Consider the following 27,601-nt stretch of genomic DNA (forward strand, 5'->3'; position numbering starts at 1 on the left):
TAGGGCCTGGGATCATTGCAGGGAGTGGGAAATGGAGGGGCTAGAATGGGAACGGGAGCAGGTAGGAAACCCTGGGACCCTCCTTCCCAACCTGGGGCCGCCTCCATGCCGGCCAAGTCTTAGTACCTCCCCTCATTCCCCCTCCTGTCCTACTTCTGCCACCCCCTGACTCCTGCAGTGCACCATGCATTTAAACAGAAGGCTGTGAACATCTCTGGGGCCTTAAACTTATTATAGTCTAATAATGGATGCCCAAACTTTGCCATACTGAGTATTGTGTTGGTAATTTGTAATGAACCTATAGGCCAGTGATGGGGCAGTCTGCGGGCCACCCGTGGCCCGTCAGGGTAATCCACTGGTGGGCTGCGAGACAGTTTGTTTACATTGACTGTCCGCAGCAGGGCTTTGGAGCTGTGCTCCGGCTCCACTCCGGCTCCAGGCAAAAAACCTGCAGCTCCCCTGCTCTGGTGCTGCTCCGCACTCCAGCTCCGGGCTCCGCTCCAAAGCCCTGGTATGCAGGAAGCGGCATAGGCCGCAGGAATGTGCTGGCTGCTGCTTCCGGCAGCGCCCATTGGCCGGGAATGGCGAACCGCGGCCACTGGGAGCTACAGGCGGCTGTGCTTGCGGACGGTCTGTGTAAACAAACTGTCTCGCGGCCTGCCAGCGGATTACCCTGATGGGCCTCAGGTTGCCCACCACTGCTACAGGCCATCCACACCAGACTTACATAAAACAGGGCAGATCGCAAATGGCCTCTCATCTTTCTGTCAGAGGAATGGCTCATGAAGACGACAGATCCAATCATGTGATGCTGCTTGGCTTAAGATAAATAACAAATAAAACTGACTTTCATGAGATGCACTTTGGCCACCCTAGTTTTATGGGAAGAGTCCTCTGGATTTTAAATATCTTAGAACTCTGTTAAGAGGCACACTGCTGAGTACCCTGGCACTCGGTAAGGATGGAATCCACATTTTCACCTGTAAACTAATAGTTTTCTTTTAAGTCTACCCTTAGTCACTGCGACATTAAGGAAAATATGGCTTCCACTTTTGCAGCAGCCATAAAACCAACTGTTAGTTGTGTTGGTGTCTGTTAAATATGCTGATACATTAAGTGTCTAGATGTGAGAGGGTGCTAAGTTGAATTGGTAGTTTTTACCATGTTTTAAGTGAATGCAGCATTAGTGAAAATTCTTGGATATACAGAAGTAGAGATTGAAGAATTGTCTATCTGAAGAATAGGTCCAACACAGAAAATGAAGGTGAAAGCCTCCCATCTGCCTGATCTCCACTAGGGAGCTTCAACCCCAACCTAGATTGAGCTTCTTGAAGGGGAAATGCAACTTGTGTCTTTGGTGTGTTTGTTGAGATTTAGACCTGGTCAACTTTAGAAAAGATTTTAAAATCTTAGATCAGTAATGTTGCAACACAAACTATGTTGATTAAGTAAAGGTTAAAACAGTTTAAATATGTCTATGTGCGGGGTCCACACTGATTTAATTAGTTCTATTTTAAATCCATTTAAATTGGTATAACTTTTCTAATATGGAAAAGAAGGGCCAATTGTGTTTTTAGTGATGTGCACATTTGCCCACTAGGGAATGCACTGAGACTCCGAACTCTCACAGACTTCAGAGTGCCATCAGATGGTGTAAACTTTCATTTCCACTTGAGATAGATTTGAGCCAGAAACCACAAAATGAAAGTTTTTAAACAGCTGTGTTAATTTTGGCGCCATATAAAAAGTAGCTAACCTTTCCAGCCTTCAGGCAATTGCCAAACAAAATAACTAATAGAAAAAATTATTTTCTGTTTTTTAAGATGCATTATGAACAATTGAATAGTTAAAACACAAAACACATGTTTTTTAAAAGCCACTTTAAATGTGACTTGATACTGTTTGTCCTTGTTTGTGTTTGTTTGGGCCAGTCTTGCTAGCATACAACTACACACTTGAACCAAAAGTGCTATAAAATAAAAAAGTCTCCTTCACCTGAAGGTCAGAGAAGGAGAAATTGAGATTGTATGTTTGTAAGGCACTTAGATATTACTGTGATGATTGCAATATAAAAACTTAGCCAGCTAGTTCACTGAGAGGGAAGCAGGCAGTTGGGAATTTGGTTGCCCTCTCCTAAAAAGAGACTGGGAAGTCTTTTTACAAATAAATGAAATAATTTTTGACATAATTCAGAGATCAGAAAAAGGAGGCATTTAGTAAATTAGCTACTAGCCCTTTGTATGTCCAATGGTCATTATTCTTAAAAGGTAATAAATACATACTCTCTTTTCATATTCTGAAAATAAGTCTTGCCTCTGTATTGCTTACTCCTCATTTCTAAAATCACTTTTCTTTTTGGAAACAAATCAGACTTCTTTCCAGCAATCTTATGTGGTGCAAATAAATGGAGGTTTCTTCTATTTCTGAGTGATAGTACACACGAGGCTGTAAGTACTAAATACTAAGCCACATTTCCTTATTTCCAGAACATCTCTGTCAATGTCAGGGGTCGGCAACCGGTGGCTCGCGACTTGCCAGGATAAGCACCCTGGCAGGCCGGCCTGGTTTGTTTATCTGACGCGTCGGCAAGTTCGGCCGATCGCGGCTCCCACTGGCCGCGGTTTGCGGTCCCAGGCCAATGCGGGAGGCAGGAAGTGGCGCGAGCCGAGGGATGTTCTGGCCGCGGCTTCCTGCCTCCCACATTGGCCTGGGACCGCGAACCGTGGCCAGTGGGAGCCGCGATCGGCCGAACTTGCCGACGCGGCAGATAAACAAAGCGGGCCGGCCCGCCAGGGTGCTTACCCTGGCGAGTCGCGAGCCACCGGTTGCCGACCCCTGGTCTAGGTAGAACACAGAATGGTTGCAGAATTGTCAGTGTTCAATTCTTATCTATAATGGGTTTTTATAATCTCTTCCCCAAAACTTGTCAGAATAAGACAGGATCAGATCACATGATCTATTGAGCCTCATTGTCATTTCTTGAACAACAGTGCTTTTTGGCTTTGTCTACACTGGAAAGTTGCAGTTTTAAATTAACTGGTATATTTTAAAACAGTACAACTCTATAGTGTGGACATAGTTATACTAGTGTAAAAGTGCTCTATATCAGTATAATTATTCCCAGATGGAAAGGGAAAAATTCCCCTGCTGTAGTATTTGAAGTGTATTATGGCTCCCCCTGACCCTGCCTTTCTGTCTTCAGTTAGTGGATGTGTTCCTCAAAGCCCATTGGTTACCACCTTCTTCCTCCTTGTCCCTGCAGCCCTGATGGGAGCGTGGAGGGGCTAGGAGGAAGGTAGAATCCGTAGCTGAGTGGCAGTGAGATGTTCCCAGGATGCCACCTTCTATCCCCCTCATTGCCACCACTTCCTCAAAACACAAGAGGAATTCACTGACTAAAAACTTAGTGCAGAGTTAAGTTTGACCAGCAGCGCATCGTACCCCTCCAGAATGTCAAATGAACCTGTATTTAAACCTCTGAAAACCAGGAAATGTAGAGTTAATGTACGTACCATCCCTGCCCCGTAACAGTAACTGTGCATTCTCTGTGTGATGCCCCAGTGCGGCCCCTTCAACAGATATCTGTGAGGACACAGCACGGGAGTGTGATAGGAGGAACTGTCAGAGCATGTCTTCACTAAGGGGAAAGTTGTGTTAAGGGCAGGCTTAGTGGCACCAGCAGGCTACGTCTGTCTTGTGCTCAACTCTTTCACCCGCTTTTCACAAACCATTCAAAAATTAGTAGATATTACCATCCTTTGACCCTGGTCCTAATGGCTCTCTCTGCAACATACCTGCACCAATGTCTGCATTATTACATATGCTACCAGACTGCTACACATCCGCATGGCAAGAATAGATTTTATGCTCCTATGCTTGCACAACCCGCATAAATTAGCACAGAAACGACGGGTCTGTGATCCCTTTTGGGGGCACTTCTCTCTCCTGCTACTGCAGTGTTAGTTGTGTCAACCTGCTGCAAGTAATCCCTGCACCAATCAATACTGCTGTCTGTCACAAAGTGAAGTGCAGTTGCAGTGTATGTAGATGAATAAGAGAATGCAGTTCTGTGTGACGCAGCACATCACTTAAAATGGCCCATTTACTTCATACATTCAGTACCTGCCAGCTCCAGGTTTGGGGCGGGGCTGTTTATCTTAAATCTTTCTTTCCAGGTTTTCAGAGTTTCAAGTATAGGTGCATTTTGGAAGGGTACAAGGCACTGCAGGACAACCTTACCGCTACATTAATTAAGTTTTTGGGCAGTGCATTAATATAGTTTCTTAGTGCATGACTATATCCAAAAACTTGCACGGAATAAGTCTTTAATTTAGGGGTTTGCATTGATGTAATTAACTCTAAATGCACTTAAATCAGTTTAAACTGCATTTATACCAATTTATCTTATTTTGATTACCAGATTAAGCTAAACCAGTTTGAGTACATTTACATTAGGAGTGTGCATTGATGTAATTAAATTGATTTAGTTACATCAGCATGATGTCTAAACCAGCCCTTGGTTTCCCTCTTTCTTTTAAAAAGAAAGTGAAACAAATGCCTATACCTGATGATGATAGCACTTCAGTGGTCCCAGTTAGGCTTTAAAATGTATACCTCAGTTGCAGGGGTTTAATGAGGTGGGGTAAGTTCCTACCTTTCTTACTGCTTCAGACTTTTTTTTTTTTTGGTAAGTCTAGGTTAACAGGCCAGCATATCATTTAGAAAACAAAAACTTTTTATTTGCAAAATATTAATAAGGGAAGTAAAAAATTATGTGCAGCCCCTAAAGATGCAAGAGTTCATATTTACAGCCAGAGAATTTCTCCTGTCCTTGAAGATGAGGAAAGTTTTTGTTTTGTTTTCTTCTCCAGCTCCCTGGGGAAGATCTTACTTATATTTGATCAAACACTTACAGTGTCAGGCACTTTTCTTTTGACTGTATTCACGTATGTATTGTTCTTTCTTCCTTCTGACACTCTCTGGTTTTCAGTCTTATGTGTTTCTCTTCTTTTGACATATTTCAAGATGTTTCAGTTGGAAACAACTGGGGCTATGTGAACTGCCTTGGATAAAATAATGATAAAAAGGAGAAAAGTCTGTGAGTGATTCTTCTCTGTTTCCTGAGTCATTCCAGCCCCATTAATCAGTGCTAGTGCTGTGGAGGCTGTGTGGTGTGTTATGTCGCCAGCACAGCAGCTCCTCAGTCCCTTTCCCCCACCCCCTGCGTGCCTACACAGTGGGGAAAACTAGAGAGGGAAGCCATCAATCTTTCCCGTCACCACATGCCAACAGTGATTCCCCTCTCCACTTCCTGTTCTCTCTGTCTTGCTCACCACCTGGGTTTAGAATTAGCTCTGATTCTACTAATCTCACTCTCATCCTTACCTGATCTGCTCCGAGAAGATAGCAAATTGCCATGCCACTAAAGCATTTGTGAGTAGTGACCACTTGAGTTTGGATTGTAAAATAAGTTCCCTTATAACAATCTGTACTGACTCTCTCCATTTTCTGTAACATTCATTCTCTGCTTGCTTTCACTTCAGCCCAATAATGAGCTTTAGAGAGAGTTTTAAAAAACTCTAGTTAGCCATTTGTATTATCTGCAGGGATTGAAATATATACTATGTACTTTCTTGTGAGAGGACTAAACTAGCTAGAGGCAGATATAGCAGGTGAATGGATGAGGGTTGAAGGCAGCCTGCAGAATAAGTCCACAGGCAGCAGTTGGGTTAGAAGCCCAGTCTTTATGCTCAGCTCCTGGGAGGGTTCTTATCAAAAAGCTTGTGTACCCTGTTTGGGGCTTGTTCTTGATTTCTGCATCTCATTAGTAGGTGTTTTGAAGATTAGAAGTCCCATCCCCATCTCTTTTGGCTACTAATAACTTGGAGCCTCCAGGTTCAACTCCATAATCTCATCAGTTCGTCTCTGTCAAATAATGTGGCCAAGTAAAACCTTTATTCTCACTGTCATGTAGTTTGTAGCCTGATCTAGATTATGAATAAAATTCCCAGCTGTCCCTTTGAGGGTTGACAGTTTCTTGTCCCAAGATCAGGCCCAGTATTTTTAAAATTATTGTATAGTTGAGAACCCCGATGTGCACAGGTGCAACACTCGCAATGTAGGAACTCTTTTATATTTACAAATAAATAATGTATTAATACGTTTAGCAAAGTCTCCCACACTTTAACTCAGTAAGATAGATAGAGCTAATACAGAAGTACATCTGAACATCCACACTCACACCATCCCTTGCAGGACAACCTGAAATGTTAGCCATTATCCTCCTCATCACCGTCACTCTCCTTATCTTCATCAGTGGCCATCATTCTGGCCCCTCCAAGGGCTACATCTCTCCCCGCTACTGCCCTGGGATGCCACTTTTGTAATATGTTACACTGACATTACCATGTCTAATGCATATTCAGTAGGGGGTTTTTCCCCTCTTCCTTATATGTATTTCCTCCCCTTACCAATGTTAAGATATCCTTCTTCCACAGGTTAGTGTATTTATGATTTCACCTCATTAACATATATGTCAATTCATTTCTTGCAGTCGGATGTTCCATCCAAAACCTTCCAGAAGATGGTGTGAGTTCATGTGCTGTGCTTGGCTGACGTCCTTATGGACAAAATTCCCCCCTACACTCTACTTCCAGGTCCCCAAAACTTAGGAGTTACCTAAGTTTATCTATGCCAAAGTTCATAGGCCTCAAGCCTCATGCTAACTGCTGAAGCCAATGACTTACAGGATACAAGCCTGTGGGTTCCTTGCATTATTGCTGAATATAAAAAGCAGAATATAATGCAAAGCAATGAATATAATAGAGGTAAGCTGGTCCACTGGGCTACAAGCTTGTATATAAACAAACTTTCTAGGCAAAAAAAAAAATTGTTTATGGGATTGGTAGAGTTAAGGTTGTAAGCAATATGCTTCTCAATTATTTAAGAAGAAAACTTTTACAGGAACGTTAGTAGTTTTTACAAAACCCCAGCAGGTGTTGGCCTGTCTGTTCAAAGCTAAGATTTTGCTAAAAACAACAAAATATTTGGAAAGAATGGAATTGTCCAGTTAAGGGCATCCAGATAGCCCTAACTCTGCTCTTATCTGCTGCCACCCTTCGGTTGTGTCTTGAGTGTATAATGGTGATATTCTTATAGACTTCTGGAGGGTTTTTGGTAGGAACTGAGCTTTAAATCCACTTTATATGCATAGCTTAAGTTGTCTGAGGAGCAGAGGAACAGTAATACATGTTTGATACATGTGATCCCCCTACGACCTCGATGTGTAGAACTACTTCATTTGGGGTTCGCCCTTTATGAAGTTCATCACCCTAAATATGGTAGCCATGGTCAAAATTTTGCAAAAGTGAGTAATGATTTTTAGGTCCCTCAATTTGTGGGTGCTCATTGAAGGTGCATGAATTGGCCTGATATTTATCAGAAGGTGTATCCACAGCACTTTCTGAAAATCAGATCCTGAAAAGGTGTCTTAATGAGCACATACAAACTGAGGCACCCGAAATCAATACTTACCTTTGAAAATCTCTGGTCCATGTGTCTATGCTAACTTTTGCAGTATGACAGCACTCATATTTGAAATTACGTAGAATATCATTCAGGATAATTCCTAAAAAGTGTTCACCTCTGGTCAAGAGGTCTAAATCTGTATTTTATTTTTTTTTAGTGACTGACTGCTCATGGCCTTAAAGAAGGCAGAATTATTTTGCTGTAGTGATGTAAAGACAGGTGTACTTCGGTTTATATGCTACAGCAGTAGTGCTCTGTTAATCAACAACAGTACAATAACTTTAGTCACTGACAATGATTAAATGTGCTTTTGAAGATGGGATTATCTACTGCCTTTCAGTTGTTCTCTGGGTTGAGATACAGGTCAGAGTTATGGTTAGCTTTTCATGGCCGTGCTTTCTGCTGTTTGCTTTTTCGTTTTTTTATGTAACCTGAACTCGGAAGTTCCAAACTAATAATGTTACTGTAATTTGAGAAAACTACAATGTTGTCCAGCCTTTTCCTTACAAGATAGATATTTACAAACTTATTTAAAGATTAAAGGTTTTGCCTGAGAGTTTTCTTAGATTTTTGAATGCATTTTATTGCAGTTTCTGTCACTTGGATGTCTGTTAGGGATGTCTAAAAGTTGTGTATACTAATTTGGACATCTGTACAGTTTGGAGAGGCATTAACAAAATAAACTTGTTTGCAGCGTTGTAGCCTTTTTGGTCCCAGGATATTAGAGAGACAAGATGGGTGAGGTAATATTCTTTATTGGACCAACTTCTGTTGGTGAAAGAGACAAGCTTTCAAGCTTACATAGGACTCTTCAGTTTGCTGAAATAAACTTGAGTTAGTTGCAAGTCATAGAATGCAATAGAGAAACTTTATTGTGAAACTTTGGCTGCAGCTGTTTACATCTAACGGAGCATATGACACGCTACTCTGAATGGTGCACAGACCATTAGAGAGAACATGGAACATAGCACATATGTCTGCCAGCATCCTAAAGTTTGAATGGCATAGCCACTTAGATGAGGATTCCAGGCTGCCACACTGGTCAAGAGCTTGGAAGTTTCTTCATGTGCATTATGAATGGCACATGAGGACCATGCCTTATCTTGAAGTAATTGTTTTAGTCCCTATAATAGATAATCCATCTCCAGACTCCTTGGAAATAGCAAAAGGCTCTCTTCCTTGATGTCTAAGGACAGCTCAGGAAAACATGGCGGGGGGGCCTGGCTGGCTGGCCATTTCCTAGGTCAAACCACTTTTGATCTGTGAAGGGACAAAAAACAAATGAGGAAACTTTTCATAGTCAAACACTCCATTCATTTTTGTCACTCCCGAATCTTGGAAATGTCTTGCCTTATTTGCTTCAACCTTTTCAGAAACTTTTTTTCTGGCAGAGGGCTCTGTTTGCAAATGTTCAGGCAGATTAAGTGGACCTTTGAAGTGCCTGGTGTGCAGTGGGTGTTCAAAATCAGCCTGATAATGGTATGAAGAATCTATATACTGTGTGTGTGTGTATGTGTGTGTTTATACACCCTCAGCAGAAGTAAATATAAGTGTACCCTTCTAAATGAGCAATGTAAGCCAACTGCTAGTGCCATTGTGGTTTAAAAAATGCAGTTTATGGCAATAGTGCAGGCGACACTCAGATTTTCTGTCCTCATATCCAGCATTTACACTACATTCTCCAATTTCAACAGATGGATTTCTTATCCAAACCAAGTTTGGTAGCTGAGGAGGAGGTCCAGATATTGTATGCATCTTCATCTCTAATATGGAGGTGTAGCCTCTTGAGAAGCTGGGTCTGTACATGCAGTGCTCTATCTTGATGCCAAAAATAAGGCAACATTGCATGCAGGGGCCGGCAGTCTCTAAAGAACACTCTAAAAACGAGTCACACGGTAAAATTTGGTGTGGGCCACACTTTGGTTGTCCTGCAATAAGTAGGGCCCTACCAAATTCACAGTCCATCTTGGTCAGTTTCATAATCAGAGGATTTTTAAAATTGTAAATTTCATGATTTCAGCTATTTAAATCTGAAATGTCACAGTGTTATAATTGTAGGGGTCCTGACCCAAAAAGGAGTTGTCGGGGGGAAGAGGTTGCAGTACTGCTACCCTTACGTCTGCACTGCTGGCGGTGGTGTACCTCCAGAGCTGGGCAGCTGGAGAGTGGCAGCTGCTGGCCAGGAGCCCAGCTCTGAAGGCAGAGCTGCTGCCAGCAGCAGCGGAGAAGGAAGGATGGCATGGTATGGTATGGGTCCTCAGTCAGCAGCTGCCACTCTCCAGAGCCCAGCTCAAAAGGCAGCAGCGCAGAAGGAAGGATGGCATGGTATGGTGTTGCCACCCTTGCTTCTGTGCTGCTGCCTACAGAGCTGGGCCCTCTGGCTGCCCAGCTCTGAAGGCAGCAGCACAGAAGTAAGGGTTGCAGAGTATGGTACTTCTGCGCTGCTGCTGGCGGGTCGCTTCCTTCAGAGCTGGGTGCCTGGCCAACAGCTGCTGCTCTCAGGCCACTCAGTTCTGAAGGCAGCACAGAAGTAAGAGTGGTGATACCGCAATCCCCCTAAAATAATCTTGTGTCCCCTCTGCAACTCCCTTTTTGGTCAGGCCCCCCACTTTGAGAAACGCTGGTCTCCCCCAGTGAAATCTGTATAGTATAGGGTAAAAGCACACACCACACCAGATTTCACGGTCCATGCCGCATTTTTCCTGGCTGTGAATTTGGTAGGGCCCTAGCAATAAGGTAAGCACAAACGTTTTAGTTATGATTAGGCTTGGTAGGATTCAATTTAAATTGATAGGTGTTGGTAAATGTCATTTTCAGATGACGCACTGAAATCAACAACAACAAAACCTATTGGTAATAGTTGTTCCGAGTGCAGCCTGCCCCTCGCACCTTGCAGGTGTCACTGGCCCTGTGGCTGTGCAGGGAGCCCTCTGCAGCCCTGCTGTCACGGGAGTGAGCGAGCGGGGCTGTGACAGCAGGGCTGCAGAGGGCTCCCTGAACAGCTACATGGTCAGTGACACCTGATCTCTGCAGGCACAAGTCACGGAGGAGCCTGCAGTCCTGGCAGAGTACCCCCCAGCCAGGGCAGCCAGGAGGAGGAGGAACCCCCTGGCCACGGGGAGACCACTCCACTGCTGAATGGCTCCTTGAAGGGGTGGGGTGTCATTGGCCCCTCAGCCATGCAGAGAGCCCTCTACAGCTTTACTGTCACAGACCCACACTCTCACTCACCAGCCTGGAGTGCGAAGGCCATCCCCAGGCAGGAACTGTTCAGCAGTTCTCCTCCTTGCAAGCCTAGCTGAGAGCCTCTGTTCCTGCAGGCCAGGACTGCATCCTTCCCCACACCTTGCACCTAGGGAGCACTGCCCCACTCCTACCCCCCTTAAATTCCTGCAATTGTAAAAATAGTTAAAGATTAAAAAATGAAAAACAATATTAATTATCAAGATTGGGGGGAAAAGTCAAATGGTACCAAGCCTGCTTATGATAATTTATTAGCAAGAGATATGGAAGTTAGTGGCATATGCTTTTGCATTTGTCAGGAGGGGTAGCTGTTCATCTTCTCATGAAAGAAAGGATTTGGTGAAGGAATAGCTGAACCTTGCCACATTTCTGTGCCAGTTCTGTTTAAATGGAGAGACATATCACCACACCTGGGTTGAGTAGCAAGTTCCAAACTCTGAGGTTTGGAATTTTTTCCTTTAGGAATGCCATGGAGTAATAACTAGTACCGAATGCAGAAGCCTTATTGAAGGAAAATGTGATAAAGCAAATGAAGTATCTGAAAGGTTCCCCTTTCCTCTGACGCACTTTGTAGACTTGTATATAGATTCATCTGCCACACACAACCCTTATGGACTTACATGCTCATCATATAGACTTAAACACACACATAACAGACTTTCACACTGCACATACTACAGATGCCTGAGAGAGAGCCTATGGGCTGAGGTCACGTGTCTTGTGGCTGCTCCATTGGGAAGTCTTCACTCCTCTCAGTTTTGTCATTTTCTCACCCCTGTACTTGAGAATCCACAACTCCTATCCCCTGATCTCACAACTCCATTGAAGCACATTCCAGTCCCATGATTTTATACTAGCAGGCAGGACTCCCCTGCCATGCTGCTATGCTACCTACTAATTCTCATAGGGTGTTCAAACGAGGAACAAAGACTCTGTCCAAAGAAGCAATGTTTTCTGTATATTTTTTAGTAGTAGCAATGAATCCAGGATGCATTTAAAGGTTTTTATACAGACATTTGCTAACAATGGAATATTTCATACTTCCCCTACTTGTGAAACATTTCTTTCTTAATGGATGGAATCCTAGGAGTTAAAGAAGAAAGGTTTCTAGTAAACTGGTCCCTCAGCTGGAAGCCAATGTAAGATTGTTCCTTGCAATGTAATCTTTAGTGCTGTATCCAGTTCCAGTCTAGTCTAATTCTTACTATTCTGCTTGCTTGGCTTTGTGGCATCTTTTTTGCAACTTCCGCATTTTATGTTGGATAATTGCTGAACTCAGAACCAGTATAGTGTTGCTACCATTTAATCTTTCCACCATCGTTCATGTGCTGTGCAAACCTTGTATCATTAGCTATTTACCATTTGTACATACAAACAAAATTAAAAATACTTTTGTTTACACTTTTAGTCCATTTTCAATATCTTGTCCGTTCACAGATGTGTTGCTGTTTGCCACGAATCCATGAACTCTATCCACAATCCGTATTGTGCTTTGCCTAGGCTTTTCCTTGAAGCATATGCTGGCTATTCCAGTGCTACGCTGTGTATTAGAACATTAAGCCCATATTTAATTTTGAGCTCATCTGTAATCTTACTCCAAATATTTATATCAATGAATAGCACAGGATCTGTATTTGAATGGGGAATATACCCTTTAAGATCTCAGTATTTTCCAGGATCTATACCACAAGGACCTGTCACATTCATTTGTGGTATGAAGGGGTCAGTAGTGACTCCATAGTTAAGTCCAGGTTGATTTGCATCGATTGCATGCTTTAATTATTTAATTTAGGGTATGTCTACACTTAAAATGCTATAGTGGCACACCTACGCTGCAGAAGCTGCATTGTCATTGTGCTTCAGTGTAGGGGGGGTTAGGTCAGTTTAACTGCATTGCTCGGGAGGATGGGGGGAGGGCCTAGGGAGCGGGCAAAGTGACCATAGCATGGAGAGGCATGAAGTGTTGAGTGGGGGTTAGCAGGGAAGAGTGGGAAGCCTGGGAGTGAAGAGATTTGTGGGTTTGGGGCACTGAGTCTGTGGAGGTGAGCCGAGTGTCTTCATGCCAAGGCATTGGCACTGGAGCTTTTCTGATGATATTGCCTCTTCTGCTTCTCTGTGCTCTACGGCTCCTGGGGACAGAAGCAAGCTTCTCTGGATCTCCTAGACCCAGAGCCTCGCTTTTCTGTAATGCTATTAGGTTAGTAGTAAAGTGTATTAGAAGCTAGTTATTATTGGCTGATATGTTAGTAAATTTAGTTACTGTTAGAAAAGTGATTTTAATTTTAGTTCCATCAGAGCTGTAATGGCGGATCTGAAGAACAGAAGAGCAGGCTTCAAGAGACATGTCTCGTGTCTGGCAGCGTTCCTCACATCAGACTCTCATCTAAGGTGCCTCTTGTAGCTTGATGAAGGATATTGTCCATCCAGATGTTCCATTTGCTACATATTTATTCTAAAAGTGTGTAGATGAAATAGGTTACAGGCACCCTTGATTCGAGCGGTTTGGCAGTACAGCCATCTCAGAGCATGGAACACAGAGAAGAGACTGCTATTAGCTTCAGGTTCAGCTCTAAGACTACGTGGACTATGAAGACTCAGGAATCGGCATAGGAGCTAACTCTAGAACCTGCTGTATTCATGGCACACAAGATGTGGGATCTGTTAAAACTGAAAGCTCCTCAGGTCCCATCAGCACCTACCTGCCTTGGATCCATCAAAGGGTGGGCCATATGTAAGAGCATCAGATCCATGGGGTCTGATACCAAGGAAGGTGGCTAAGGAAAGAACAGCCACTGTTAGCAGGGCCAGATCCCAGATGAGAGACTCTTCAGATCAGTCAGGCCATTAGTATTAGTTCCCAGACTGAAAACTAAACAAGACATTCTGTTACCGGAACCTGTGATTCATATGGATCCAAAGGTTATGGCAAAGGCATGACCAAAACAGATAACAGTGCTGTCTTTGGAACTAGGATGATAGCTGAAATTTACTACATCATCTGTTCTCAAACTTCATTGCACTGTGACCCCCTTCTGACAATAAAAATGAATACACGACCCTAGGAAGGGGGACCGAAGCCTGAGTCCGCCCAAGCCCTGCTGCCCTGGGGGGGCAAAGCCCGAGCCTCACTGCCTCAGGCGGGGGGACCAAAGCCCAATCTGAGCCTCGCTGCCCGTGGCTGAAGTCCTTGGGCTTTGGCTTCGGCCCCGGGCCCAAACAAGTCTAAGCCAGCCCTGGCAACCCCATTAAAATTGGGTCGCGGCCCACTTTGGATTCCTGACCCACAGTTTGAGAACCGCTGTGCTACATGGATCCCCAACTGGAATGGTCTGCTGATCTGCAAGAGGTATCTTCAGGGGAAGGAAGAGAAAAGCTTCTTCAGAGATGTCTGTTGGGATCAGTTCCTCTGATAAATGAGGTAGAGTGGAGGAAATATCTTGCTTCTATCCAAAGTCTTCTCTACCTCTTCCCAAGACACCCTCAGATTCCCTGAATATATGGATGTTCCAGTTTTGATAGTGCCTCCAATTGTTTCAGCTACAGATCCAATGTTGCGTCCACATTGAGGAAAAAAAGCAGGAAAGACTTAAAGAACCTGAGGCACTTCCTAGCTTCTATTCTACAGGAATGGAATATAATCCAGGATATGATACCTTTAGACCTCCCTACCTTCCTAGTTGTAAGATAGTACTAGATGGGAGGATATTGGTAAGATTGGCCTCCTTGAGCTGCAGGATGGCATTCAGCAAGGGAATTTATACCATCACCTAGGTGTGGTAGAAGAACCTCCCTTCTAATAAGGATCCAGGAGGAGACTCTGGAATGGTTTCAAGTTTCTGAGATCAGTCTACTTCCCCTGCCTTCAGGGAACAATCCCAGATGGTAGTACCAGACACTGAGGAGGAGGAACACTTAGCCCCACAGATGAACTTTCAGCATCTTGACATAGAATTAGAGGCAGATTGATTTGAGAAAAACATGGGAATAACTTCAGCTTCCCTTCCCTCAGAGACTGCTGTACAATTTCATGCCTGGTGGATAGAATGGTAGGAATTCTAAAACTGCCTGCTGTACTAATTGTCTCTTCACATCCACTTTTTGACATGTGGAGAGCACCATCAAAGAGCAAGTTTTCTTTACCCATTTTGGATTGGTTACTACAGCCTGCCAAATATGAAGGGCTGAGAAGCTGGTGTAGACCAATTTCCAGAAAGGCTGCTAAGTTATACCACTTTCCCTATGAAGGACTGTCTTATTTTCATTCACATCCTTCTTGTGGAAGCAACAGCTATCAGCAGGTGGAGAAGTAGACAAGGACATTTCCCACCATATGATAAAAAGGATTAAAAATTGGATGTTTTGGGAAGGAAACTTTTTGGTTTTGTTTTTTTGTTTTTTCTTCACCTTTCTTGAGGATTAGAGTGGTGAACTATCAGGCAGTAATGTCCTGTTACCAATTTCACTTGTGGGAAAAGATGGTTATCTTTATTTAAGTGTGGCCTAGTGGCCACCTTGAACTGCCTGAGGGCCAACTTAAGTTGGCTTATACCATTTCAACAGAGGGACAGAATATGGCTAAACATATGCTAAGAGCGTTTTTTGATGCTTCTGATTTGTTGGCCAGAGCAGTAGCCTTGGCTATTATTATAGGAATGCCTGCCTAGTTAAAACCATCTACTCTTCCTACTGAAACAAGGGTATAAGTAGAGGACCCTCCTCTTTGAAGGGGATGGTTGATTTAGCAACAAAACAAATGAGCTGCTAGAAAAACTAGAAGATCCAAAATCTACCGCTTGGTCCCTGGGATTAAGTCCTTCTATGTCTACACTTAGATACCGCCATCAATTTTAGCTGTTATTCTCAACAAATGGATGTCAATAACATCTGCCAAAAGAATATGGGAAATTATAGAAGAAGAGTATACAATTCAATTCAATACTGTGCCTCCATCCGGCCCCCTCATCCCCTTTCCTTGTTCTGGGACCCCTCTCATAAGCATATGATGTTATGGGTGGTACAATCTCTACTGCTCTCAGGTCCTATAGAGGAGTTTTCCAAAACAATTCTGGGGCCTGGATTTTTAATCAAATTACTTTCTCATACCAAAGAAGGATAGTGGACTTTGACCTATTCTGGATTTAAGAAAGATCAGTACCTTTTTCAAAAATTTTTGCTTCTGTTTGTTGACACCTGTGTACATCCCTTTTATTTCCTAGATTGGTTTGTAGCTCTCTACCTCAGGGATGCTTATTTTCACATAGCTATAAGACCAACTCACCTCAAGTATCTCTGGTTTCTTTCAATATAGGGTCCTCCCTCTTGGGCTGTTTATGGCCCCACAGTCTTTATGAAATGCCTCTCTGCTTTGGCAGCTCACTTGAGAATGCAAGGCTTGTTTGTCTACCCATACCTAAACAACTGGCTTCTGAAGTCAATATCATGCGAGGAACTCCTGAGAGAAATTCAGTATATCACGTTTCTACTAAAGAACCTGGGTCTCTTCATAAATATAAAGAAATCTCAGTTATGTACCACACAGAGGACACCATCATAGGTGCAGTCCTAAATTCTCTGTAGGGTAGGGCTTTTGTGCCAGATGACAGATTTCTCAGACTTAAACCTTGACAGTGTTCTCAGAAGGCAGTCATTTTGTCCTAATACTTATCGGCCTAAAGGCATTAGGGATATGTGTCACATACCATGTGCTTGTCTCATAATGAGGATTCTATAGCAGTGACTATCTCTAAACTACTGACCCAGTTCAGATAGAATTTTTCTAGCAATGCCAACGAATGTACTAAATTTCTTGACATGGTGAACTTGGAATAAATGTTCTAAGAGAAATTTTATTCAATCCTGCAACCTCATATATGACAAGCACTTTGGATGCATCCAACAGTGGTTAGGGAGCGTATTTAAATTCCCTGATAGTTCAAGGACATGGGAGCTATCAGGAGAAGAGACTGCCTATAAATCTACTGGAGCTGAGGGCAGTTTAACTGGCTTCTATCAAAGGAAAACTGGTTCAGGGGTGACTGACAATACAACTGCCATGTACTTTGTGAACAAGCAGGGAGAGGGGCTCATTCATCTTAATTATGCAGTCAAGCAATCAAGCTAGGGGACGGGGGTATTTAGCACAAGATTTATCCATTAGTCCTGTACCTTGCAGGAGAGGAAAACAACCTAGTGGACCCACTGAGCAGAGAGGCTGTACAGCTGCATGATTGGTCTATAGAGAAGGAAGTGATACATGAGATCTTCAAAATATGGGGTTGTCCAGATATAGAGCTGGTTGCAGCAAGTCGCAACACAAAGTATAGACTCTTCTTTTCCAGGTCAGGAAGTATCTGAAACTCCATATTGGATGTGTTTCTTCTGCACTGGAGAAAACACCTGGTGTATGCTTTCCTCCCTTCCATTGTATCACGGGGTATGCCGGCCCTGTTGGCTGAATGTGGCACTCCAGGCACTCCCTGCCTCAGTTTCCTCCTCCCCAAGGTTTTCTGGTTCTCCCATGGTTCACATGGGCCCTCTGGCTGGGTCACTCTGAATTCAATTCATTTTTGGCGTTAAGTCCAAACAAAAGTCCCAAATAAACAAAAGGTTATTCTGGCCTTTAGGACTTCTCTGAAGTCAGCAATCTGGGCCCTGTTCCCAGTCCCTCCTGGGTTACCTTTCAATCGCTTTGTCTTTCCTTAAACAGGAGCACCAGCCCTCCTCCTGGAGCTGGGTAATTCAGGCAGTTATTACTTTTCTCCTTAAGCCAGGAGTCCCCACGCTCTCCTCCTTGGAGCTGGGTGTAATTTAATCCGCTGGAGGGCCTTAGCCAGCTTCTCCCTCAATTAATCCTCAGGCTGAGAAGGTTCAGTAGGGCAACATTCTGCTGGTTTCTGCCCTGCTATGATGGAGGAGGCAGTATTTAGTCTGGTCTCCTCCTTCCAGCTCATCCCCAGATGGTTGGGTGACGGGGAGCTTTGCCTCTGCCTTCTCTGCAAGGCTCCTGGCCCTGCATCCTTAAAGACAATTGATCAGTAGATGTTAGCAGCTTAAATGGTTGAGATTTATTACTTGGATGCGCATCAATCCAGAGCAACCAGAACTGGCTTCTCTTCAATATATTTTAGAGTATTTATTACATTTGAAGCCTCTGAGGGTCTTTCAGAGGTTTCCTTAGTGGCTATATTGACAGACCATAATTACATAAAAAATTCGTATTTACACATGGTTCAGTTAAAAGATTCCTGAAGGGACTTGCAAATCTATATCTACCAGTGAAAGATCCTGTACCTGTATGAGACCTCAGTTGAGTGCTGGCATAACTAAGGGCTTGTCTTCACGTACAGTACTACAGCAGCACAGCTGTACCAGTGCAGCTACGCCCCTGTAGCACTTCAGTAAGATGCTACTATACTGGCAAGAGAGCTTCTCCCTTCAGGGTAGTGAATCCATCTCCCCGAGAGGTGATAGTTATGTCAACAGGAGAAGTTCTCCTGTCTACATAGCACAGTCTACACGGGGGTGGCAGGGGGTGTTGTGTGGTTATTTCAGTATAACTACATCGCTCAGGGGTGTGTATTTTTCATATCCTGAGCGACATAGTTATACCGATATAGGTCTGTAGTATAGACCTGGCCTAATAAACTTGTAATGATAAAGCTTGAACCTTTGGTGGAGTGTTCATTATTTAATTTGTCTATTAAGGTTGCTTTTGTTATTGCTAGAGTTTCAGCTAGATAAATTAGTGGATTGCATATGACCTTATGGCACACCCTTTTTTCATTATCTTTCATAGAAACAAGGTAGTGCTCAGACTATACCCTAGATTGTTACCCTAAATTGTGTTGTTATTCCATGATAATCCAACTGTAAATCTACCAGTTTTCTTTCCCAAACTAGGGAATCCACTTTACATGATTTGGGGCTGGTTTTGTTCAATATCTTCATTAATCATCTGGTGGATGGCGTGGATTGCACCCTCAGCAAGTTTGCAGATGACACTAAACTGGGAGGAGTGGTAGATTGGCTGGAGGGTAGGGATAGGATACAGAGGGATCTAGACAAATTAGAGGATTGGGCCAAAAGAAATCTGATGAGGTTCAACAAGGACAAGTGCAGAGTCCTGCACTTAGGATGGAAGAATCCCATGCAGTGCTAGAGACTAGAGACCAAATAGCTGGGCAGCAGTTCTGTAGAAAAGGACCTAGGGGTTACAGTGGACGAGAAGCTGGATATGAGTCAACAGTGTGCCCTGGTTGCCAAGAAGGCTAACAGCATTTTGGGTTGTATAAGTAGGGGCATTTCCAGCTGATCGAGGGATGTGATCATTCCCCTCTATTCAGCACTGGTGAGGGCTCATTTGGAGTACTGTGTCCAGTTTTGGGCCCCACACTACAAGAAGGTTGTGGCAAAATTGGAAAGAGTCCAGCGGAGGGCAACAAAAATGATTAGGGGGCTGGAGCATATGACTTATGAGGAGCGGCTGAGGGACCTGAGATTATTTAGTCTGCAGAAGAGAAGAATGAGGGGGGATTTGAAAGCTGTTTCAATTACCTGAAAGCGGGTTTCCAAGAGGATGGATCTGGACTGTTCTCAGTGGTAGCAGATAACAGAACAAGGAGTAATGGTCTCAAGTTGCAGTGGGGAGTTTTAGGTTGGATATTAGGAAAAACTTTTTCACTAGGAGGGTGGTGAAGCACTGGAATGGGTTACCTAGCTAGGTGAAGGAATCTCCTTCCTTAGAGGATTTTAAGATCAGGCTTGACAAAGCTCTGGCTGGGATGATTTAGTTAGGGATTGGTCCTGCTTTGAGCAGGCAGTTGGACTAGATGACTTCCTGAGGTCCCTTCCAACCCTGAGAGTCTATGATGCTAAAAGAACCCTGTCCTATTATTTTAATAGAACTCGGGAATTTCATTAAATTGTTTATTTCATATGTGGACACTCATCAGAATCAGGCAGTATCATCTCCAACCATTTCCAGATGGATTGAACAATGTATTCAGAAAAGTTATATATAGCAGCACTCCCCCCCCCCCCCGGTATTAGATTGTATGTCCATAGCGTGTTTTAGATGTGTCTGATCAGGAATCATGTAAAGCTGCCACTTGGAACTCTACATAGTTTCACAAAACATTACATGTCAGATGTGACATCTCGAACTGGTGCACATCATTCTTTATTTAGTTAGAACAGGGTCCCTCCTCCTGGTGGGAGTGCTGCTTGCCAAACTATCCCATCAGCAAGAATATGCAGGAGACTCTTGAAAGAAATGGAGGTTACTAACTTGTAAGCAGAGTTCTTAGAAATGAATGCTGCATAGTCACACTCCCTACCCATCTTCCCCTCTTCCTCAGAGGTCTAATGAACACTTTCTCTGATGCAGTAATGGAAGGACCTGAGGCAGAGGAGGGCATCACTAAACTTTGCCCCCAGGATGTTTGGGAGCAGAGAAGTAGGAGTGGGGACGTAAATGCTGTAACAGGCACTGCTTGGAGGAGGTTCCACACTCTAGGCTTCAGCAGCTGGCACAACCCGCGAGTGTGAATATGCAGAGTCCAGTTATAAGTAACAACTTTCTTTTTTCTTGTCAGAGCAGAGCTTCTCTCCCCTCCTCTCCACTTTTCCACCCCACAAGCCCCACTCTTTTCTCAGGCTCCCTCCACTACTTCTACCTAGTGCACCCATGCTAACCCATCCAGGCCTCCACCAACAACATCCCCACTCCCACGGTGCTTTCCTAAGCCTGGTCTACACTAGGCGTTTAAACCGGTTTTAGGAGCGTAAAACCGATTTAACGCCACAACCGTCCACACTAGGAGGCACCATATATCGATTTTAATGGCTCTTTAAACCGGTTTCTGTACTCCTCCCTAACGAGAGGAGTAACGCTAGTATCGGTATTAACATATCGGATTAGGGTTAGTGTGGACGCTGATCGACGGTATTGGCCTCCGGGAGCTATCCCACAATGCAGCAGCGACCGCTCTGGACCGCAATCTGAACTCGGATGCAGTGCTCAGGTAGACAGGAAAAGCCCCGCGAACTTTTGAATATTTCCTGTTTGCCCAGCGTGGAGCTCCGATCAGCACGGGTGACGATGCAGTCCGAAATCAAAATAAAAAAAGAGCTCCAGCACGGACCATGCGGATGTGATCGCTGTAAGGGCAGGCAAATCCGTTCTATCAGCGCTCCGTTACAGAAGATGAAATTCAGAATCCTTTTTTAAAAATCTCCAGACAGACGCCATAGCAGGGACTCAGCGCACTGCAGCGTGACAAGCGTAACGGAAAGCCAAAGAATCAAATGGACGCTCATGGACTGGAGGACTGAAGCTATCCCACAGTTCCTGCAGCCTCCGAAAAGTATTTGCATTCTTGGCTGAGCTCCAAATGCTTCTAGGGTCAAACAGAGTGTCCGCGGTGGGTCAGGGCATAGCTTGGCAATCTACTCACCCCCCCCACCCACCCCCAGAAGCGAAAGGGAAAACAATCCTCTGACTCTTTTACATGTCACCCTATCTTTACTGAATGCTGCAGATAGACACGATGCTGCAGCCGTCAACACCAACATCCTCACTCCCCCCCTGCCATGGGTGGCTGATGGTACAAAAGGACTGGTAACGGTCCTCGTCATCAGCCTATTGGCACATGGGGCAGTAACCATGCTGACTAGCATCCGTCAGGTCGATCAAGGGCTCCTGGCCCTAATTTTTTCTGGTGGATGGTGCAGTATGGCTGGTAACCATCGTCATCATAGCAACAGGGGGCTGAGCTCCATCAGCCCCCACCCTTCATGTGTAAAGAACAGATTCAATTGCCCCTAGACTAGCAGAGGGATGCTGGGCTCCTCTCCTCCACACTCCTTACTGTCCTGTCTGGACTATCATAGCAGCTGGAGGTTGCCTTCCACTCATTTCTCACTAACAAGTCACTGTGTCTTATTCCTGCATTCTTTATTACTTCATCACACAAGTGGGGGGACAATGCTACGGTAGCCCAGGAAGGCTGGGGGAAGAATGGAATCAACAGGTGGGGTTGTTGCAGGAGCACCCCCTGTGAATAGCATACAGCTCATAATTTCTGCTGGATCTGACACAGAGCAGCTGTGCTCTCTGGTTCTCTGATACAGTGGTTCTCTAGTACACTTGCCCAAATTCTAGACAGGACTGATTCTATTTTTTAGATACCAAAAAGGAGGGATTGACTCAGGGAGTCATTCCCAATTTTGGCTTTTGCGCCCCTGGCTAAGAGCAGCCAGGGGCACTTATGACAGCAGCAAATGGTACAAAAGGACTGGTAGCCATAATCATCCTCACCAGTTCCAATTTATGGAAGGGTTTGGATGGTGCAGTATGACTGGTAACCATCTCTGCTGTCATGCAAAAGCAAAAGCATGCTTCTGTGTAGCGCTGCTGAATCGCCTCTGTGAGCGGCATCTAGTACACATACGGTGAGAGTCACAACAAAAGGCAAAACAAGCTCCATGATTGCCATGCTATGGCATCTGCCAGGGCAATCCAGGGGAAAAAGGCGCGAAATGCTTGTCTGCCGTTGCTTTCCCAGAGGAAGGAGTGACTAACGACATTTACCCAGAACCACCCGCGACAATGATTTTTGCCCCATCAGGCACTGGGATCTCAACCCGAAGTTCCAAGGGGCGGGGGACCTAGTCTTCAAACATCAGCTTTAAATCGCTGAAGGTTAATATGTACCAGTGGTGCTAGTGATAATCCAGGATACATGAAAGCATAAATACCTCTTGATACTGACCTATTTTTTTTTTAAAAAGGCTGGGAAATTCTTACACAGCTTTAACTTTGAAGTAAAGACTACATAATCTCTCAGTGCAAATCACAAAAACCAAGAATTAGGAATTAAGTCATTCTAGACTCCACTTCAGTTTCAGCCACCTCTCTTCCACTGTCCACAGACCAAGTGCAGCTGTAGCTTCAGCCGTGAACACACTATGCCAATGTGCACACATACAGATTTCATTTAATGACTCCATCACATACATTTCTGGACAATCATAAGCTGGTATTTCACGTAAGAATTGTACTTGCCTCGCAGGAGAAAATCATAGAATCACAGAAATGTATGACTGGAAGGGACCTTGAGAGGTCATCTACTCCATCTCCCCTCGCTGAGGCAGGATGTTTGTCTAATAAATAAAAACTATGACAGTAACTAATATGTGTTTTAATGGTCCTATTCATGCAGACTTTCCTAAACATGATAGATAAACAAGTCTCTTGGACATCATTCGCAACCTAACACCATCTCTCTCTCACTTATGCACACAATACAAAACCAGGTACAGAACTATGTACAGTATGACTTAGAAAGCCTCATCAGTCCTGCATTAATGATCCAAACACATAGAAATATAACTAGTAAACATGGGGAGAGTTAAGACTGCCTGTTCCTTCGTCAATCATTGCCCCAGGGATTTCATATGATTTGATAATGGGAGAAGAGATGTGAACTGTGGGATGGCAGATAAGAGAGGAAGAGTCTACAAGACAAAAAATCAACTTTTAAGAGAAACCAGTCCTGGAAAACTTCAGCCCAATAGCTGAAAACTGTTCCAACTTCTGAATGAATGAAAACAGGGCCATAATGGAAACAGTGCTTGTGTTACCAGAGGCTAGTGGTGGTGTGGGAGCTGACCCACAGCAGGCTCAAACAAGGTTTCCTCATGCTAAGGTTAGGTAGTAGCAAAACCCCACAACCCTGGGTACCCCTGAGCAGTTTTGCGCTACTACATAATGTTTATGATCCCCATTTGAGGTCATTTGATTGTGGGGTTCTACAGATATAAGCCCTGCAAAAAATAGCCACAACCAGGAACACTATTCCACTGTAACACAGTTGTCCTTTGCTCCAAGTATTGCATGTGAGTTAGGTTATAAGAGAGTGTAGCAGGGTGGCCCCTGCTCCTGCCCTGAGGGGTTTAAAAAGTGGCCTGGCAGGGCTTGAGAAGACAGCCTTTAGCCTGGGCTGATTGGGGAAGTGGCTGCAGGTGAGGCCACGCCCCAAACTGAGCCACAGGCCTTATAAAAAGGCCAGGGCAGCCAGAAGCCAGACAGTCTTCCTCTGCCTGAAGAGGAAGAAGGGCCTGGCTGCTTAGGAGCTGAGATAAGTACCTAGGGTGAAGCAGGGTGGGGAAAAGGCTGAGGAGATGGGGAGCTCCAGCCTAGAAAGCCCCAGGCTGTGGCCTAGCAGAAGGCCAACAGGTACTGGGGGTTGCAGAGGGCAGCCCAGGGGTAGGGCAAGGCAGCAGGTCCAAACCCTCCTTGCCAGTGATGAGTAGGCTGATACTGCAGTCTGCCCCAGAGTGTGGGGCTAGACAATGACTGGCAGTAGCCAAATACTGAGGCAAGGTGGGGATAGAGGGTGAGGGTTCCCTAAGGAGGGGAGACCCAGAGAGAAAGGGGTTACTGCTAGGGGGAAGCACCCCATGTAAGAGGGCACCGGGTCCAGGGAGGGACACGGGGGCCTGAAGATAGGTGGATCACCAGCCTGCAGAGGGTGCTCCGAACGCTGGAACAGAGCTAATTCCCGGAGTCACCAGCAGGAGGTGCTGCGGGGGTGAGTCCGACCTGTTACAGAGGGTAAAGAAGGGCAATAGAAGCATGTATATACCCAGAGTGAAGACTTCAGGAAGATGTGGTTCCTGCTTGCACTGGGGAGGCCATGGCACAGTAATCAGGGAGGTGCCAGGTAGGAGGGGGGAACACATTGCTTGGGTCAATGGCATAGCTGGAGAAGTGTGCAGAAGCATGGCTGATGGGGCCAGAGGGGTGGGAGGACAGGCTGAGTCAGTATGCTAATTGTAAGACATGATATGTACAACTGTCTAAATGACTACTAACTCCTACCAACTATATGTCTAGGAAATTCAATGCCAAAAAATCCAGTGTTGCTTGGTGGCATGTCATCCCCTTGCAGACCATTGAGTTGAGCAAAGTTCAAACTTCGGAAAACCAGGAAATGCAGAGTTCATAGATTCTAAGGCCAGAAGGGACCTTTATGATTATCTAGTCTGACCTCAGTTAAGGTTCCTGTAATCAGGTCAGTGTTCCTCAAGGGGACTGCTTACCACTACACAACATTAATTCTGCATGAACATAGTTTTTTGCCACTGATGCGTTATTTTTGCTTTAGCAAAGTGTCTTGGGGTGAAATGTGTTGTGTAAACATAAAATATTAGAGTGGTGCAATTGGGTAGAGTGTACTGTAACATCAGAATAATTGTTTTACTGGCAGGTCTCCCAGGAAACTGATTTAATGGTAATTGGAACAGATTCTGCTAGTATATAGTAGTTTAATTATGACCAGGTGTTAAAGATTGCAGACAAAGCTCTGTTAGAAGTCCTGTATTTGCTCGCTCTAACTTTAAGTAAGAAAATTGACTTGACCTGAAGAGTAGTAGTCTATTCTGAAGGCAAAAGAGAATCTTTTTAGCAAAAAGTAAGAAGAAAATCGGTTATGGTTGTCACTGGTGTCTAGTGTGGGTCACTACTGTGAGTGCCAATATTAGGTCAGACTGTCAAAACTTGGCAGACACCTCCAAAATGGTTCTATAGTTAGATTTAACCAAACCAGCAGTATATGCCTGCTCCTGGGTCAGGGCTGATCTTCACTACGGGGAGATCAACGCTGCTGCAATTGATGAAGCAGGGGTTGATTTAGTGGGTCTAGTGAAGACCTGCTAAATTGACTTTAGTGTTCTCTGGTCAACCCCGGTACTCCAGCTCCCCAAGAAGAGTAAGGTAAGTCGACGGGAGAGCGTCTCTCATCGACGCAGCACAGTGAAGACACTGGGGTGAGTTGACCTCAGCTACATCAACTCCAGCTACATTATTCACGTAGCTGGAGTAGCATAACTTAGGTTGACTTACCCTGTTAGTGAAGACAAGCCCTCCCTTTATTAGCTCATCATAAAGCCACTGACAATCCCCTTAGCTCTCAAGCCTCCACACAGACAAACTAGACTACTGTGATGAAAGGCTATTAAAACAAACAATCACCAGACATCAAGTTCTGGCTCCAAAGAACTAGTCACTTACCACCAGGTCAAGACAACGCTGCCAGCCAATTACTTTAGTAAATTAACTAAGGTTTTATTAGCTAAGAAACGAAATGAGAGTTATTTCAGAGGTTTAAATTAGGTAAAATACATTACAGAGGGTTTAGTTTGTCAATCCAAAATTGTAGCAGAGATGTTATATCTGCTAGTTTTCTGTAAGTCTCTGGTTTACCCAAATAACATTGGGGACCTCAGTCCTTTGTTCAAAATTTCCTTTGTCAGACTTCAGCAGTCCAGAGATGTGGTGGGAAAGAGGGGGTCAGAAGCCTTTGTTCTCGCCTTTTATATTTTGACCCCTCTTCTGGATAAATCCTGGCTGTATCATGGAGTCAAATGGCTCCAGTGCTTATGTGCTGGCTCAGACAGCTCCACTGTCTACCAGCTGGGGCAACAGTCCTTCTGTGAATTGCAAATTTTGCTTCCATCTTCTGCATGGTATGTGCTACTTAAGGTGTCTTTAGAAATGACATGTAGAGGCTTTTGTTTATAGCTCCTTTGTTATTCCTGAAGGGCTAACCTGTGGACGTTTCCTAGACTCAGATGTTTGAGTTACAAACACATAGCCAAAATTTCATAACTACATAGTGTTGATACAAACATTATAACAAGATGCTTATACACAGCAAATTAGAACTTTTCCAGTGATACAAAGTATGCTTTCTGAGGTATAAGAATTATCATAATTTTGTAAAAGTGGTGACCATATTTGTATTGTAGACAGTCGCCTTCCCCTTTATACAGCATCACACTGTTCTTTTGAATTGCTGATCATTTAAAAAAAACTACCAATTTGAAATGTTACCTAAAATTTTGTATTAGAAATGAGTTCTTAAAGGGCCCCAGTCAATTTGAAAGCTAGTGAATTAAAAAAATAATTTCAGGTTTTACACTTGCCCAAGAGTATCCCCATTATTTTTTTTTGTGGTTTTACAATCACATTTTTTTCCTACTTAAAAAAAAGACGACCTCCCACAAATGGGAAGCTCACCATCTAACTAGTCATCAAATCCTCAAAGTAAAACTGGGAAAAAAAGTTCTTATCTTAGTTATAGGAATCTTAGATGTTACTTGTAACAATAGTAGATAATCACACTTCTGCTTGAAAGATTTTTTTTAAGTTGATGTCCTTTTAACATGTAAACTTCCTGTGTTATGAATAATCTTTATAGTGGTTCCATAGTTAAGATTGAAAACCAGGTTACACTTGCACTCCCTTAACTTTACAAAAAGTATTTTCACATGACATTGTTTAAATATTTTCAAAGTACAGAGGAATTTTTCTGGTAAGTTTGGAAGTAATTGATCGAACTCTGCCAGCTTAAGTTTCTGAGGGTACATCTATAGTGCAAAAGAAAAAAAATGTGGACGCAAGTTACAGAGCCCAGGACTACAGATTTGGTCTTGCGTTACAGCACTACAAATAGTACTGTGAATGTTTCTGCTTGGGCTGGAGCTCAGTCTCTGAAACTCAACATTCGGGGTGGGTGTCAGAGGCCAGGCTTCAGCCTGAGTGGGAACATCTCTGTAGACCTGGGCTCTAAGACTTGCTGCCACTGGGAGTTTTTTGCAGTGTAGATGTATCCGAGAGAATGATCAGCCTGAGAGCCAGGACAGAGGAAAATGAACTTTCCAAAAACGTTAGTTGTCATTTAACCAAACTCTATATATTAACTCTTTTTTTAATCTTTCTATTAGAACACAGCTGTCAATATTTTCCCATCAGTAGGGATAAACCTTT

General features: G+C 44.0%; 1 protein-coding gene across 4 annotated transcripts in view; it reads left to right on the forward strand.

Annotated features, from left to right (window-relative positions):
• Nucleotides 1-27,601, forward strand: part of WARS2 (tryptophanyl tRNA synthetase 2, mitochondrial) — an 85,371-nt gene that overhangs the window by 10,293 nt on the left and 47,477 nt on the right. The gene's annotated exons all lie outside the window — the stretch shown is intronic.

Source organism: Mauremys mutica, chromosome 1 (genome assembly GCF_020497125.1).
Source record: "Mauremys mutica isolate MM-2020 ecotype Southern chromosome 1, ASM2049712v1, whole genome shotgun sequence".
In the NCBI taxonomy this organism is placed as follows: domain Eukaryota; kingdom Metazoa; phylum Chordata; order Testudines; family Geoemydidae; genus Mauremys; species Mauremys mutica.